Source organism: Sus scrofa, chromosome 14 (assembly GCF_000003025.6).
Source record: "Sus scrofa isolate TJ Tabasco breed Duroc chromosome 14, Sscrofa11.1, whole genome shotgun sequence".
Classification (NCBI taxonomy): Eukaryota; Metazoa; Chordata; class Mammalia; order Artiodactyla; family Suidae; genus Sus; species Sus scrofa.
The window spans coordinates 11,100,067-11,113,190 of record NC_010456.5 but is presented as its reverse complement, the minus strand read 5'-3'; the positions used below and the strand labels follow the sequence as shown (position 1 = coordinate 11,113,190).

At 49.6% G+C, this 13,124-nt stretch overlaps 1 protein-coding gene across 21 annotated transcripts in view; it reads right to left on the bottom strand.

The window, feature by feature from the left end:
* The window catches only part of PTK2B (protein tyrosine kinase 2 beta), a 130,535-nt gene that overhangs the window by 81,006 nt on the left and 36,405 nt on the right, over positions 1 to 13,124 (bottom strand). Inside the window, exon 1 of one of the 21 annotated variants that reach the window (XM_021073172.1) lies at positions 2,828 to 12,386. The exons of the other annotated variants lie outside the window; for them this stretch is intronic. The gene's annotated coding sequence lies outside the window, so the exon portion shown is untranslated. Of the gene's footprint in view, positions 1 to 2,827; positions 12,387 to 13,124 lie in introns of those variants that run through there. 21 annotated transcript variants of the gene reach the window in all.

The window sequence follows — 13,124 nt, the reverse complement described above, 5'->3', positions numbered from 1 at the left end:
GTGACCCCATCTGGACTGACTCTGAGAGTGACACCAGCCAGGTACAGAGTTAAACAGAGGGGGTCTCTGCCTTCCAGGACCTGTTGTATGTGCATCTTACACTTCTGTGGTCTTTACCTTGCCCCGCCCATGGTGGACGGCCCTCTTGGGAGAAGTTTTCTACTTCCCAGAAAAGCAGTCAACATTTTAATGGTGGCCTAAGGTAGAAACCCCCCTCCCCTCACACGTGCAGTAGCAAGTGACAGTCCCCAGAGCACTCGTCCTTCCCCTTCTCCGCTCCCTGGAGGTAGTACTGGCCCTTGTACAGGGGAGGGGATGCTGGCTCCAAAAGGGTAAGGCACATATTCAGCAGGACTAGAACTGGGGCCTCCCAACCAGCAGCCAAAGGAGGCTTTTGGAAAGGAGAGAAATGTTCACATCACACTGAGCATGGACGAAGCACGCGTTTGATCCTGTTACCATCTTGAACCTCAGTGTTCTCACTCTCAAAAGTTGTCTGTTTAATACCATCTTCCCTAGATCTTCTGTGAAGATGAATGAACATAACATACATAAAAGCACTTGGTAAATTCCAAATCCTTGACCTCGAGCATTGGTCATGATCAAACCTCATCCATGATCCTTTGGTGCTTTCAAGCATCTACACAAGTATTTCCATGACAGGGACTCATTCCTGCCAAAGAAACTCACTTGTGCCATTTTGGGGGCATTTTCAGTGCTGGAGAGGTCTTTCCTACGATGTAGTAAAGGAATTTTTCTGCAGCTTCTACTGGCAGGTGCTAGCTCTGCCTCGGGAGCTGCCAAGCATGAGGCCCGCCCCCCTCGTTTCCCCCCTCCCCCCCAGTTTCGCACAGCCAGCCCTGGTTCTAAACACGAGGCTGCAGAGAAACATGAGACTTTGGGGGGCTTCACAGGTCAGTCCATAATGAGACCACCTGCTGTGCATACATACTTTAATGCCAATCTCAAGAAGCCCATAGAAATCAGTTTGGATGAGCTATGCAGACACCAGTGATGGCAAACAAGCACTCCAGAGGCCACTCGGCCTCCAGTGGACAAGGCTCCCAGTGGGGCTGCCCAGGCTTGCCTGGCCTGAGCCTGCCCCGAAGCTCTCAGCTCTCTGGGTCTAAACTTGGGATCTTAGGACTTTAGAGCTGCATAGGGGCTTTGAAGATCACACATGCCCGGACCTTCTCCTACGGCCTTGAGGTCACCCACATGGTTCCTTGGATGCTCAGTCCACTCTGGACACTGGTCCCTGCTCAGCCTTGAGCTGAAGTGGCAATCGCACTCTCCCTTTTCCCCCATAGCATGGGCCGAGCAGACTACCCTCCCACTCGCAGGTTCTATTCTTGGTTGACAACATCACCATCCCCATGGCCATCATTTGTCAACTGCCTAGTTACACATGGCCACGTGCCGGGTGAGGGGAATGGAGAACCCGGAACATGGGCTTCCCTGCGTGCCGCCCCAGCCCACAGCCCCTCTAAGAGCAAACAGGTTGAATGCGCAGAAGGTTGAACCAGGAGTGGACGGACACAGTGCACTGATTATGTATGGGCTGGGCTCAACAAAAGTGAGGGGCAAGGCATAACTGCGGGCAGGTGGGGTGGGGAGAGGGCCATGATGGGAGACACACGTGGGCAAAGGAAAGCAACACAGCCCTAAGAGGCAGGGCTGTGGGCTCCCTATGTTAAACCCCAACCCCAGGACCTCAGAACATGACAACATTTGGAGACAGGGCTTTTAAAGAAGTAACTAAGGTAAAATAAAGCCATTAGGGTGGGCCTTAATCCAATCCAACTGGTGTCCTTATAAAGAGAGGAAATTTGGGTATATAAAGAGACACCAGGAGTTCTCATTGTGGCTCAGTGGTAATGAACCTGATTAGCATCCATGAGGATGTGGGTTCAATCCCTGACCTTGCTCAGTGGGTTAAGGATCTGGTGTTGCTGTAAGCTGTGGTATAGGTTGCAGAGGCAGCTCAGATCTGGCGTTGCTGTGGCTGGGGAATAGGCTGGCAGCTACAGCTCCAATTCAACTGCTAGCCTGGGTATTTCCATGTGCTGTGGGTGCAGCCCTAAAAATGTTTTTTTTTTTTTTTTAATTAAAAATAAATAAATAAAAAAACAAAAAAGTGACACCAGCTGTAAGCAGGGAAAAAACCATGAGGACACAGAGAGAAAGCAGCTATCTGCAAGCCAAAGAAGAGGCCTCAGAAGAACCCAACCCTGCTGATACCTTGATTTTGGACTTTCAGCCTCCAGAAGAGAGAGGAATAAATGTCTGCTGTTTAAGCACACCCCCCGCCCTGCCCCACTCTGTGGTATCTATTTCTGGCAGCTCTCACAGACTAACATAAGCAGGTGATGTGGCTTCCGGTTTCCATCCCTTCCCTCCTCACATGAACCTGCACAGGTGGACCAGCAACAGAGATGGTGTCCAAATTACCCCAGTCTGGTGGTTTCTAAAACCTGGATGCTCCTCAGAGCAGGGCCAACAAGGAGAGCCCAGCATGGGGTCTCCTCTTCCCAGGCTGCATCTGCTCTAAGACACCTGTTCTATGTCTTCCTTGTGCACCCAGGACAGAGGAGGGGGAGTCAGGAGTCTGGCTGTGCTGGTGGAAATTGCACATGTGCCCTGCTCTGGGAGCTCCAGAGCTGCAGGCTTGAGGCATCGATCCACGTTACTGCATCGTGGACTCTCATGGATGAGACTGTGCCTGCTCCCTCTTGTCCCTTCCAGCTGCAGGGAAAAGAGCAAAAGAGCACTGGGTTCTGGGTCCTGCTCTGCAATAAGCCTGAGGCTTTGACCCAAGTCTGTTCACCTCTTTAGGTCCAGGGTCTCCACTGTGCAAAGAGAGAGTAAGGCTGGCTTCTTCTGGCTCCAAGGTGCTATGTGATTGCCAGTACCTCTGGGCTGGAAGGAAACACAGACATCACCTGGCACTGCCCTCCTGACACACATGAGACAATCCTCTCCTCAGCCCTCACCCACGTGGGCAGAGCCTTGTGACAACCATGTCTTTTAGTTCCTGTGTTTGGTGCTGTGACCTTGGGCCTTGCCGATCCCAGAGGGAGTGATTCTCCTGCTAGCGAATTCCCGAGACAGTGCCTTTCCTGTACAAACCAACCAGTCCAGAGCCCCAACCCCAGTCACCTCCTCTGTGGGCTCTCACCCACCTGTCCTGACCACCCCAGGGGCAGGTGTCAGACAACCAGGGACATCCCCCCATGCCCCAGAGCCTGCTGGTCTCCTTAAAACAGGCCTGCCATGACCCGGAACTCTGGGCCTGTATGCACCCCCTTTGGGGGTTAAAATCCCCTCTGGTCGACTTCCCACCTGTGATAAAAATATTTTCGTTGACTACGTGTATGACCCCCAAAAGAGGTTTGGGGACCCCTGATCTAGTCAACCTCCAGTCTAACAATCAAATCCCCCCTGAAGCCCTGCAGCCCCTGTAGCCATGGGGCTTTGATGCCTTATGCACTAGGCTTTCTACTTCTAGGCAGCCCTCCTTGCTAGAGGAGTCTGCATTACGGTAGGTAGGTCGGTGGCCACAAACCTGCCTTCTCACAGCTGTTGGTCCCCAGCTGGGTTCCTGCCCTCTGGGGATGTATAGAATTGGTGCCATCCCTCTTCAGGAGGATGTGCCTTCAGCTTTTTAAAAGCAGCTCTTGGTTCCCCTAGAGGCATTTCTTCTCCCATCAAACACCCCGTTCCTTCATTGTGCCTCATTAGTGGAAAATCTTTTTTTTTTTTTTTTTTTTTTTTTACAATTCTGTGACTCTAGAAGATTCCATCCCAAGGCTCATTTCTGGGCATCAAGCTTGAACAAAAGACACTCTGACCTTAAAAATGCGCCACCTCCATGAGACCACTTCATCTTCAGGTTTTCATAAGCTGTTGAATGTGAAATCTAATGTTTAAATGTTGATACAAACTTAGAAAACATGGTAGCAGCATGGAGCTGCTGGTCCTCTCCTACCGACTCACTCAAGGCCCACTCCCTCTGGATGGCTCAGCTTCTCCCTGGTTGGAGGGCTGAATCGCGAGTTTTCCCCTCACCACTCATGGCCCCTCCCAGTCAAAGAGTTATGGAAGGTCTGTGCTCATGGGGTCACTTTATTTATTTATTTTTACTTATTTATTTTTTTGGCCACATACCTGCATGTGGAGGTTCCAAGGCCAGGGATGGAACCTGTGCGGCAGCTGCAGCCTGGGCCACAGCTGCGACAGTGTCGGATCCTTAACCCACTGCACCACAAGGGAACTTCCAGGGCACTTCAAATGGCAGTTTGTCAGAGAAGCTTGTGAGGGGACAAGATCTTGGGTGTGTGCTTCGAACGAGGTCTCACACTCTCCTCCCCCCCACTCTCACTAGGAGATGACAGCTTGCTGTCGGCACAGGCTCTCTGCTGGGGGCAGAGGGGGAGCCCTGATGTTCAGGTCAGGGGTCTTTTCTCCTAGAGCAGGAGTGGTAGTAACTGAGCGCAGTGGGTCAGGCATGGGTGAGGGATGCTAAGCCAACAGGCTGGGGGTACGGCCCTGGTTTGGATGCCTAACCTACATGACCAATTCTATTTTTTCATAAGAAACTAGAAATTCAGACTTTTAACATGGACTCTTCAAAATGTTGGCAAAAACTTATGAAACATAGTATAAACGTTCAAAAAAAAAATCTTTGGACTGGACAGAGCCCCAGGACAACTAGTTTGCATCCTGTGCTGACCTCAGCCAGGTTTACCCTCCCCTTTAGGACAAGGTAGTCATTCAGTGATTCCTTCAGGGTTTTTTCAGCTACAAGATTTTCATGGGTTCCTGTGCTGGCTGATTGTATGTGTCAACCTGACTGGGCCACAGGATGCCTGGACACTTGGTCAAAGATTATTCTGGGAATTTCTGTTGTGGTGCAGTGGGTTAAGAATCCAGCTGCAGCAGCTTGTATCATTGTGGAGGCACAGGTTTGATATCTGGCCCAGGAACTTCTATATGTTGTGGATGCAGCCATTAAAAAAAAAAAGATGATTCTGGGTATTTCTGTAAGGTTAACATTTGAGTGGGCACACTGAGTAAAGCTGATTGCCCTCCCTAATCTGGGTGGGCCTCATCCAATCAGGTGAAGGCCTAACAGGGAAAAAAAGCTAAACTTCCGCTGAATAAGAGAGAATTCTTCCTGCCTGATGGCCTTTGAAGTAGGACACTGGCTTTTTTTTTTTTTTTCCTCTTTCTTTTGAACCTGAACTGAAATATTGGCTCATCCTGAATCTCAAGCCTGCTGGCTCCAACCACATCACTGTAGCTCCTGAGTTTCCAGCTTGCCTACTGCAGATCTTGAGACTTGCCAAACTCCAAAATCATTTGAGCCAATTCCTTATAATAAATCTCTTTATACATTTACATATACATATACACACACATATATATGCATCATTTATGTGAGATATGTAGATATAGATATACATATATAGATATATATCTCCTATTGGTCTGTTTCTCTGGGAAACTATGACTACTACACACTCCTCAACCAAAAGAGATTATAATAAATCTAAAGAAGCGAAACAATTTATGGAATGAAAGCTCTCACCTTTTCTGGTTCTTTGCCTGACCATTTATACCATATTTTTAGTGTTAAATATAAAAGTAATAACAACTACAATTTATCAAGCATTTTTATGCATCAGGTATGGCGTTAGGTAACGCGCGCACACACACACACATGCATATATACACATACATACACCTTAGTAAATCTGAACACCACCTCGTCCCCTCATCAGAACATGTGAGTATCATGAGAACAGGAGCCATACCAGTCCTTCCACCGCTGATGCTCGTGCCTGGCAAGTACTTGGTAAGGAGGAGGTAAGGGCTCAGTAGATTATGTGTTGAATTAAATGTTCTTTTTTTTTTTTTTTTTTTTTTGCTTTTTCGGGCCGCGCCCACAGCATATGGAGGTTCCCAGGCTAGGGGTTGAATCAGAGCTACAGCTGCTGGCCTACACCACAGCTCATAGCACCACTGGATCCTTAACCCACTGAGCAAGACCAGGGATTGAATCTGCAACCTCATAGCTAGCAGTCAGATTCATTTCTGCTGTGCCACAACAGGAACTCCTGAATTAAGTGTTCTTTAAAATAGATGAAACTCACCCAGTATTCCGTGATAATCTACATGGGGAAAGAATCAGAGAGAATGGATATGTATGTATGACTGGGTCACCTTGTTGTACAGCAGAAATTTTCACAACTTTGTAAATTAGCTATACCTCAATAATGCTTAAAATAAAATAAAATAAAATAGATACCATTAATATCCCCAATGTTAGAGGTCAGGAAATGGAATCTCAGGACACTAAATAACAAGCCCAAGGTCACAAGACTCAGGAATGGTGGAGTTGAGACACAACCCCAAGTTCACTTGTGTTAGGATCCCACCTTCCTGACCCTCTCCCCTCCCAGGGCACATGGAAGAGTCAGGTTCGTTTCTAGTGCCCAGCCCGGACATTCACACCTACAACTCTCTCGGCCCTGGGGATGCCCTGAGGAAGCGCCTTCACACCTCGGCACCCGTCACCCCCCACATGGATAGCTCTGCTACCAAGCTGTCTTCTGAGGTTTCTAAAGCCTAATTTGAGAGTCTAACCACAGTTGCAGCTTTAAAAATAAGACAAAGGCAAGAGAGGAAACTCACTGTGGGGACCTTGGTTCATCCCCTTTTCTCAGAGCTGCCTCAGGTGACAGAGGAGACTCAGCAGGCAGATACCCAGGCTGAGGTCAGACCATGGGGCAGCTGAGGTGAGGCTGACCACTCTTGGCCCTGGGTAGGAAGAAGGTTTTGAAGAAATGTGCACCATTTCTAGAAACAACCACCTCCTCACATTTTGCCTCTGTAACCTCATGTGGATCAAGTTGCACAGCAGGTCGGCAGATAAAGAGCTGGTGCTGAGTAGAGTTAGGTAAAGCTGGAGAAGGGAAGACACAGTGGGCATGAGAAAGAGGCAGGCGAGGGAAGTGAAGGAGGGGTCCAGATGGACCAAAAAGAGGTGAGAGGCTTGCACAATCATGGGTGCTATTGGATCCACTTGGACTAGAAGGCACAACAAAGGAAGATTAATTACTTGGTCTCAAATGTGGCCACAAACACAAGTCTCTTTATTTGTTCCCTAATGACCACACCTTCCCAACCTCGGGTATCTGGAAAGTATCCACGATTGTCTCGATCCTTCAGGAAAGCCATTTAAGTCTATAAGTACACTGGGTTCCCCAATCCTCTTTGTCTAAAATAAACAGTGGTCTGATTTCTCTTTCTGTCCCAGAAGTCTCAAGCCCCCATTTCAGTGACATTCTGAAAATGACGCAGTAAGGTCTGGGGACACCTGCAGGTCATTGTGTTATAGCTTTTCCCCAGCTCCCAGGAGTGCTGAGGCCCTGAACACAGCACATCCCCAGCCAGACCTCAATTGTTTCATCTAAGCACAAGAGGCTGGCCCAGCTCTAACATTCCTTGGCTTAAGTCCTTAATACATGAACTCTTGTGTCACTTGACATTGAGTTCTTTCTGGACACTGGAGCTCCCCAAGCCTAGCACAGGCTGGCTATAGCAGGGGCCCATGAGTGCCTGGGAGGGGATTCTGTGGTTATCAGATGGTTGAAGGAAAGCCATGGGTCAGGGGGTGAGGTAGAGGGATTTTAGGGGAAGGCCTTTAAAAAGAGGGAAACGGAGGCTGGGAAACATAGGGAGGAGGGAGGGCATAAAGAGGAGATGATACTCCTTTCTTCTTTTATCCCAATATCACAGCTCTGTTTATTCTGAGAAGCAACCAGCTGCAGCTCCAAAATAGATATGCCGAGAAACGCCTCTAATGACAAAATGCTTCTGCAGGAACCAAGGTTAGAACAGTTCTTTTCAAGCGATGAGAACAGGAAAAGCCTAGAAGGGGATACTCCTGGGCACCCTGACAGCTACCCCCCCTCGGCCCCCCATAGTGGTTCTTTCCAGAAGCTCCAGGGCATAGAGCTGATCATGACTCTGCTGTCACTCGCAGGCCCTGGTGACAGAGATCATCTCTTCCCTGAGAGGGACCCCATGGCCAGGTGTGACAGATGGCTTTCTTCTCACTGGACCTGAATATCCGTTCCCAGAATCTTTTCTGAGCTCAAGAGAGAGAATAAGACAACAGAATCAGAGACTTTGTTAAGAGTTTGCATGGATGCACGTATATGCGCAAAGGGAAAATACACCGGAGGGAGTTCAACAGGCTAGACTTTATTCAAGACTACTGCAACAGGAGAGAGACTGAACTCATCTCCAGATACAACTGAGGCAGCTAGGGGTTATAGTGAGTGGGCAGGTGAGGGAATCAGTGGATGGAAAACTGCTAAGAGGGACTTGGCTAGGTATCAAAGAGTCAGGGTATTCTAGCTTAACTGAGTTTGTCAGGCCCAAGATGGGGCCAAGTTGAGAAGAGGGCCCCTGACTAAAGTTTGGTCAAGGAGAGGGTCCTTGTCAGTGGAAGGGAGAAATCAGTAGTTTGAAGACTAAGCTCTTGCCTTTCCTCCTACCTTCCTCAGAAACAACCCAACTGAGCAACAGCTCTGATAAGAGCTACCAGACTGTCACCCACTCACCCTGGAGCAGAGTGAAAGGATGGTTCTCGGCCACCTGGAGTTGGTTACAAGGGCAGTGTGGGTTTGGACACCAGAAAGGCCATTCCCCCGAACAGAGCAGACCCAGCCTAGGCCTGACTCCAAGGTGTCATGATCCATGGGGCCCTCTTTGTCCCCCAGCTCTGGATGAGGAGTCAAAGGGACCTAACAGGAGTTTCTCATTGATGCCTGCTGCACTTGCAGGGGATGGATATGGGGTGACTGCAGGGGAGAGAAGAATTTGCAGGAGATCCATGGCCTTCCTCCATGCCTAGCTGGATATTTGGCTGAGAAAGGACCCTTGGACAGGTTCAGACACTTGCATACCTGGTGTGTTCAGCCCCCTCACCACTTCAGCAGGAACAAGTGCATTCAGATCTCTTTTTACTCAGCTTCACAGAATGCCAGGGCCTCTGCCTGCCTCCTGATGCCCCCAAGAGGGTCTCAGGGAAGGCTGGGCTACTACAAAGCTAAGAGGGCCTCAGGCTTCACAGGACAGAGGGCCCTTGACATTATTTCTAAGTCCATTCATAAGGTCACGGTGTGTGTGTGTGTTTACAACTACTAGTTGGTAAAAGTAAACATTTAAAATACATCACTATTTTTTGCCCTCTTGATAGTTCTTCTTCTATTTTATTTTATTTTTATTTTTTTAGGGCGGCAACTGGAGGTTCTCAGGCTAGGTGTTAAATGGGAGCTGTAGCTGCCAGCCTATACCACAGCCACAGCAGCACCAGATCCAAGCCACATCTGCAAACTACAGCACAGCTCACAGCAACACCGGATCCTTAGCCCACTGAGTGGGGCCAGGGATCAAACCTGAGTCCTCATGGATACTGGTCTGATTCGTTTCCACTGAGCCACGACAGGAACTTCTCTTCTATTTTAATACAGAGAGCTCGAAAAAATGGAAGAGGTCCAGACCTCTCTAGAACCTTAGAGTCCTCATTTTCAGTGAACTTCTACTTCTTCAAATGTCAGGTAAGCCAGGGTATAGCCTCCCCCTCTCTACCTAATAACACTGTTTCTCAGGCACCACTCCGCTCTGCCTGGTGCCCCACCCTCGCCCTGTAGCACCCTCTTCTGTCCACACACACACAGACCCACAAGCACAAATACCCTGGACAAAAGAGTTGCAGCCCCGAGCTGTCCTCTCCCAGCCTCTGACCTACATTCTCAGCAGTTTCTAATGGGACCCCTGCTTCCCTCGGGGACACAGGCTTCCTCACAAGCAATTTGCATATTGTTCAGCCCGGGGAAGCCCAGGAACCCTGCTTGGGCACTGCCTCCCAGAAGTGGGAGGTCAGGTACTGAGGGGGAGAAGGAGGGGGCTGGAGGTCGAGGTCTCTTCTGTCCCCAGGTGCCAGTCTGATCTCAGCCCAGAGCGGACTCTGCAGGATTGTTGGCAGATGCCCATCAGTCAGCTAAAAGACCTCTGACACTGAAAGAGGTGAAGGCTGCCTACCCCTACGAGACCCTGGGCACCCACATCTGGAGGCTGGTTTTGCCTAGAGAGACTGTGTTGCTTACATAGGAAACAAACTGGGTTGTTGGAAAACCTATGGAGTGGGAAGGGGAAGGGTAACTGCTCTAGCAGAACCCCTGGGATATCCTCTTCGTCTGTTAGGGCTGCTGGCACAGGACACTACGGCTGGGTGACTTATGCATGACAGACATTTATTTCTCACAGGTCTGGAGGCTGGAAGTCTGGAATCTGGGTGCCAGCCTGGCCAGGGGAGGGCCCTCTCTTGGGTGACAGATTTCTCGCTCTGTCTTTGCCTGGTGGAAGGTGCAAAGGAGATTTGTGGGGTTTCTTTTATAAGGGCACTAATCTTATTCATGAGAGCTCCACCCTCATGACTTATCACCTCCCCAAAGTCCCATCTCCTAATACCGTCACCTTGAGGTGGGGGTGAATTTATGGAGTGAGGGACACATTCAGATCATAGCAGATGGAGAGACTGGGGAGGTGGAAGCACCAAGGGACCAGCTGTTCTCAGGGAGGCTAAATTAATTCTAGGGTCGGGGTGGTACAGAGTCGCCTGAGATCACCTAGGATGTTCCCAGTCATCTGAAGACTCAAGTTCCCAGCCATGATTTGCCTGTTTGGGTTTCAGATTTCCTGTCGATCACATGAAGTGGATACTAGGTGGGCCATTGTCCTATTTGAAACCAAAGCTGAGTAAGGGAGAGATGAGGGGGGTGTTGCCAGGGCTGACGGCCAGAGGGCTCGTATTTCTGGGGTAGTGTCAGCGGAGGGGAAAACACTCTGAAAACATAAGGTCTGACGGGTGTCGTTTGGAATCCTCTCAGGAGGGCTTGGTCTGCAATTCCTCGTTGCCGTATCTCACGCCTGAATCCTCTGAGGGTCCCTTTTGCGGCCTTTGACAGGAAGGTACATTTCCAATGACTACCCCTCCCCGACAGTCCCCATCACCTGGGGCCCCTCCAGCCTCCCCATTCTCAGACGTGCACCTCTTGCCTTCTGGGAGGAGGCCAGGTTACTAGTAATACAACATTGTTTGAGTTCTAATCTAACTATAACTATAAAGTTAGTATAATAACCTTAAAATAATAGACATGCCTTGGGTATTTTTAATGTGCCTTGTTACAAATATTATTTCTCAAAACGAGGGGGAAACTGAGGTAGAGAGATGTTCAATGAACTTTCCTGGGGTCCTGAAGCTTGGAAATGGCAAACCTGGCTCCTATTTCCCCACCCAACACCACACTGTCTCTCAAGGAAACATACAGGACTTTGTCACATTGTAGAGGAAACCAGCTGGGGCTTTGGCAGATCCCTGGTCTTGCTCAATAGTTTCTTTTCCCATAGAAAGCCCAGGTGGCACGGTGCCAAGGTTAGTGTAGCCGCTTTCCCAGGGTCTCCGTCAGCACCCCCTCAGCCCAGGTCTGCGCCGCAGGCTGGCTCCGTGATTGCAATAGCCTCCAGGAACATCACTGCACGCCCACCACGCAGGCCCAGGAGAGGGGCTCCAAAGGCAAGCAAAGGGTGGTGTGGAAGTTTACAACCAAGCTGGGCAGACAGAAGTGTCCACAACTTGATTCCACCTGGCAAAGTGTGGCGTGTGCTTCCCAGAGAGGCACAAATCAAATCATAACCGGGCAGCCAGGGAAGGGAAGGCGTTCACCTCTTCTGCTGGGGGAGGGCCCCGTGGATAAGGGGGAAGGGCTTCAGGGACGAGCAGGTTTGTCAACAAAGGAAGTGGGAGGGAAGTTTTCAGCAAAGCTTAGAACGAATGTGGGCAAGACAGCAGGAAAGGGTAAGCCTGCTGATTCAAAGGCTTATAAAGGTGACTCTACTGCGATTATGCATAAGGCAAATTCGCAAGGAAAGGCCCTGAGGGAGCAACTTGGTGCCTGATACATTGATTTAGGCAAGAAGAATTAGCGTCTTGGGAGGGATGAGAAGTAACAATAAGGGAGGATAGAGGGGGCTGTGCTTTTATCCCCCTTTTAGCTACCACAGGGATTGGTAGCTGACTGCAGGAGGAACCAATGTCGCCATCAACCTTCTCTGGGAGATGGGAGCCTGGTGAGGCTATTCAACAAGTTGGAGGATAAGGAGCTTGGGTTGCACAGTTGCATTGGGGGCTGGGGCCACCCATGGTGGGTGAAAGCATGAGAGGGTCAGTCATACTTGCTTAACCACAGGCCGTAATCCACGGGCCCAGTTCTGTTCTCTAAGGCTGCTCCTCAAAAAGTTCATTTCTTTTCTGCCTTTTTTTTTTTTTTTTGTCTTTTAGGGCCACACCAGTGGCATATGGAGGTTCCAGGCTAGGGATCAATCAGAGCTACAGCGCCAGCCTACACCACAGGCACAGCAACGCCAGATCTGAGCTGTGTCTTTGGCCCACGCTGTGCTCACGGCAACACCAGATCCTTAACTCATTGAGCAGGATCAAACCTGCATCCTCATGGATACTAGTTGGGTTCTTAACCCACTGAGCCACAACAGGAACTCTGTAAAGTCCATTCCAAGTTCCATCTCTGTTATGAAGCTTTCCCTCCCGTCCTTCAATAGTTGCCCCTTGCTCCCAACAAGACAAGATATTGCAGATATCTAAGTTCACTCTTTGGGACCACAGGCTTGTCACAAGCTGGGAACAGTACCTTGTACACGTATGTCTGCAGTTGTATTTAGCACAGAACCTGGAATAGGCCACTTGACCCCAGGAGTACGGAACTAAGAATCTGGCCCAATCCCCTGGGCACATGCTCGGCCACTGCACGGGGCACCCTCCCTGCATGTCCACAGGCTGCTGGTGGAGGTCCTAGCAACATATCTCTGTCCCTTACAAGTTGTGTGTCACAGACACAGTTCCAACTATTCTGAGTTTTGGTTTCCTCCTCTGTAAAATGGGATGATCGCGAGCTGTTTCAGAGTTGCTGTGGGATTCTGCTCGAGGCTGTGTAGAGGATGTGAGGTACCCTATGGGCATTCCATGAAAGGCA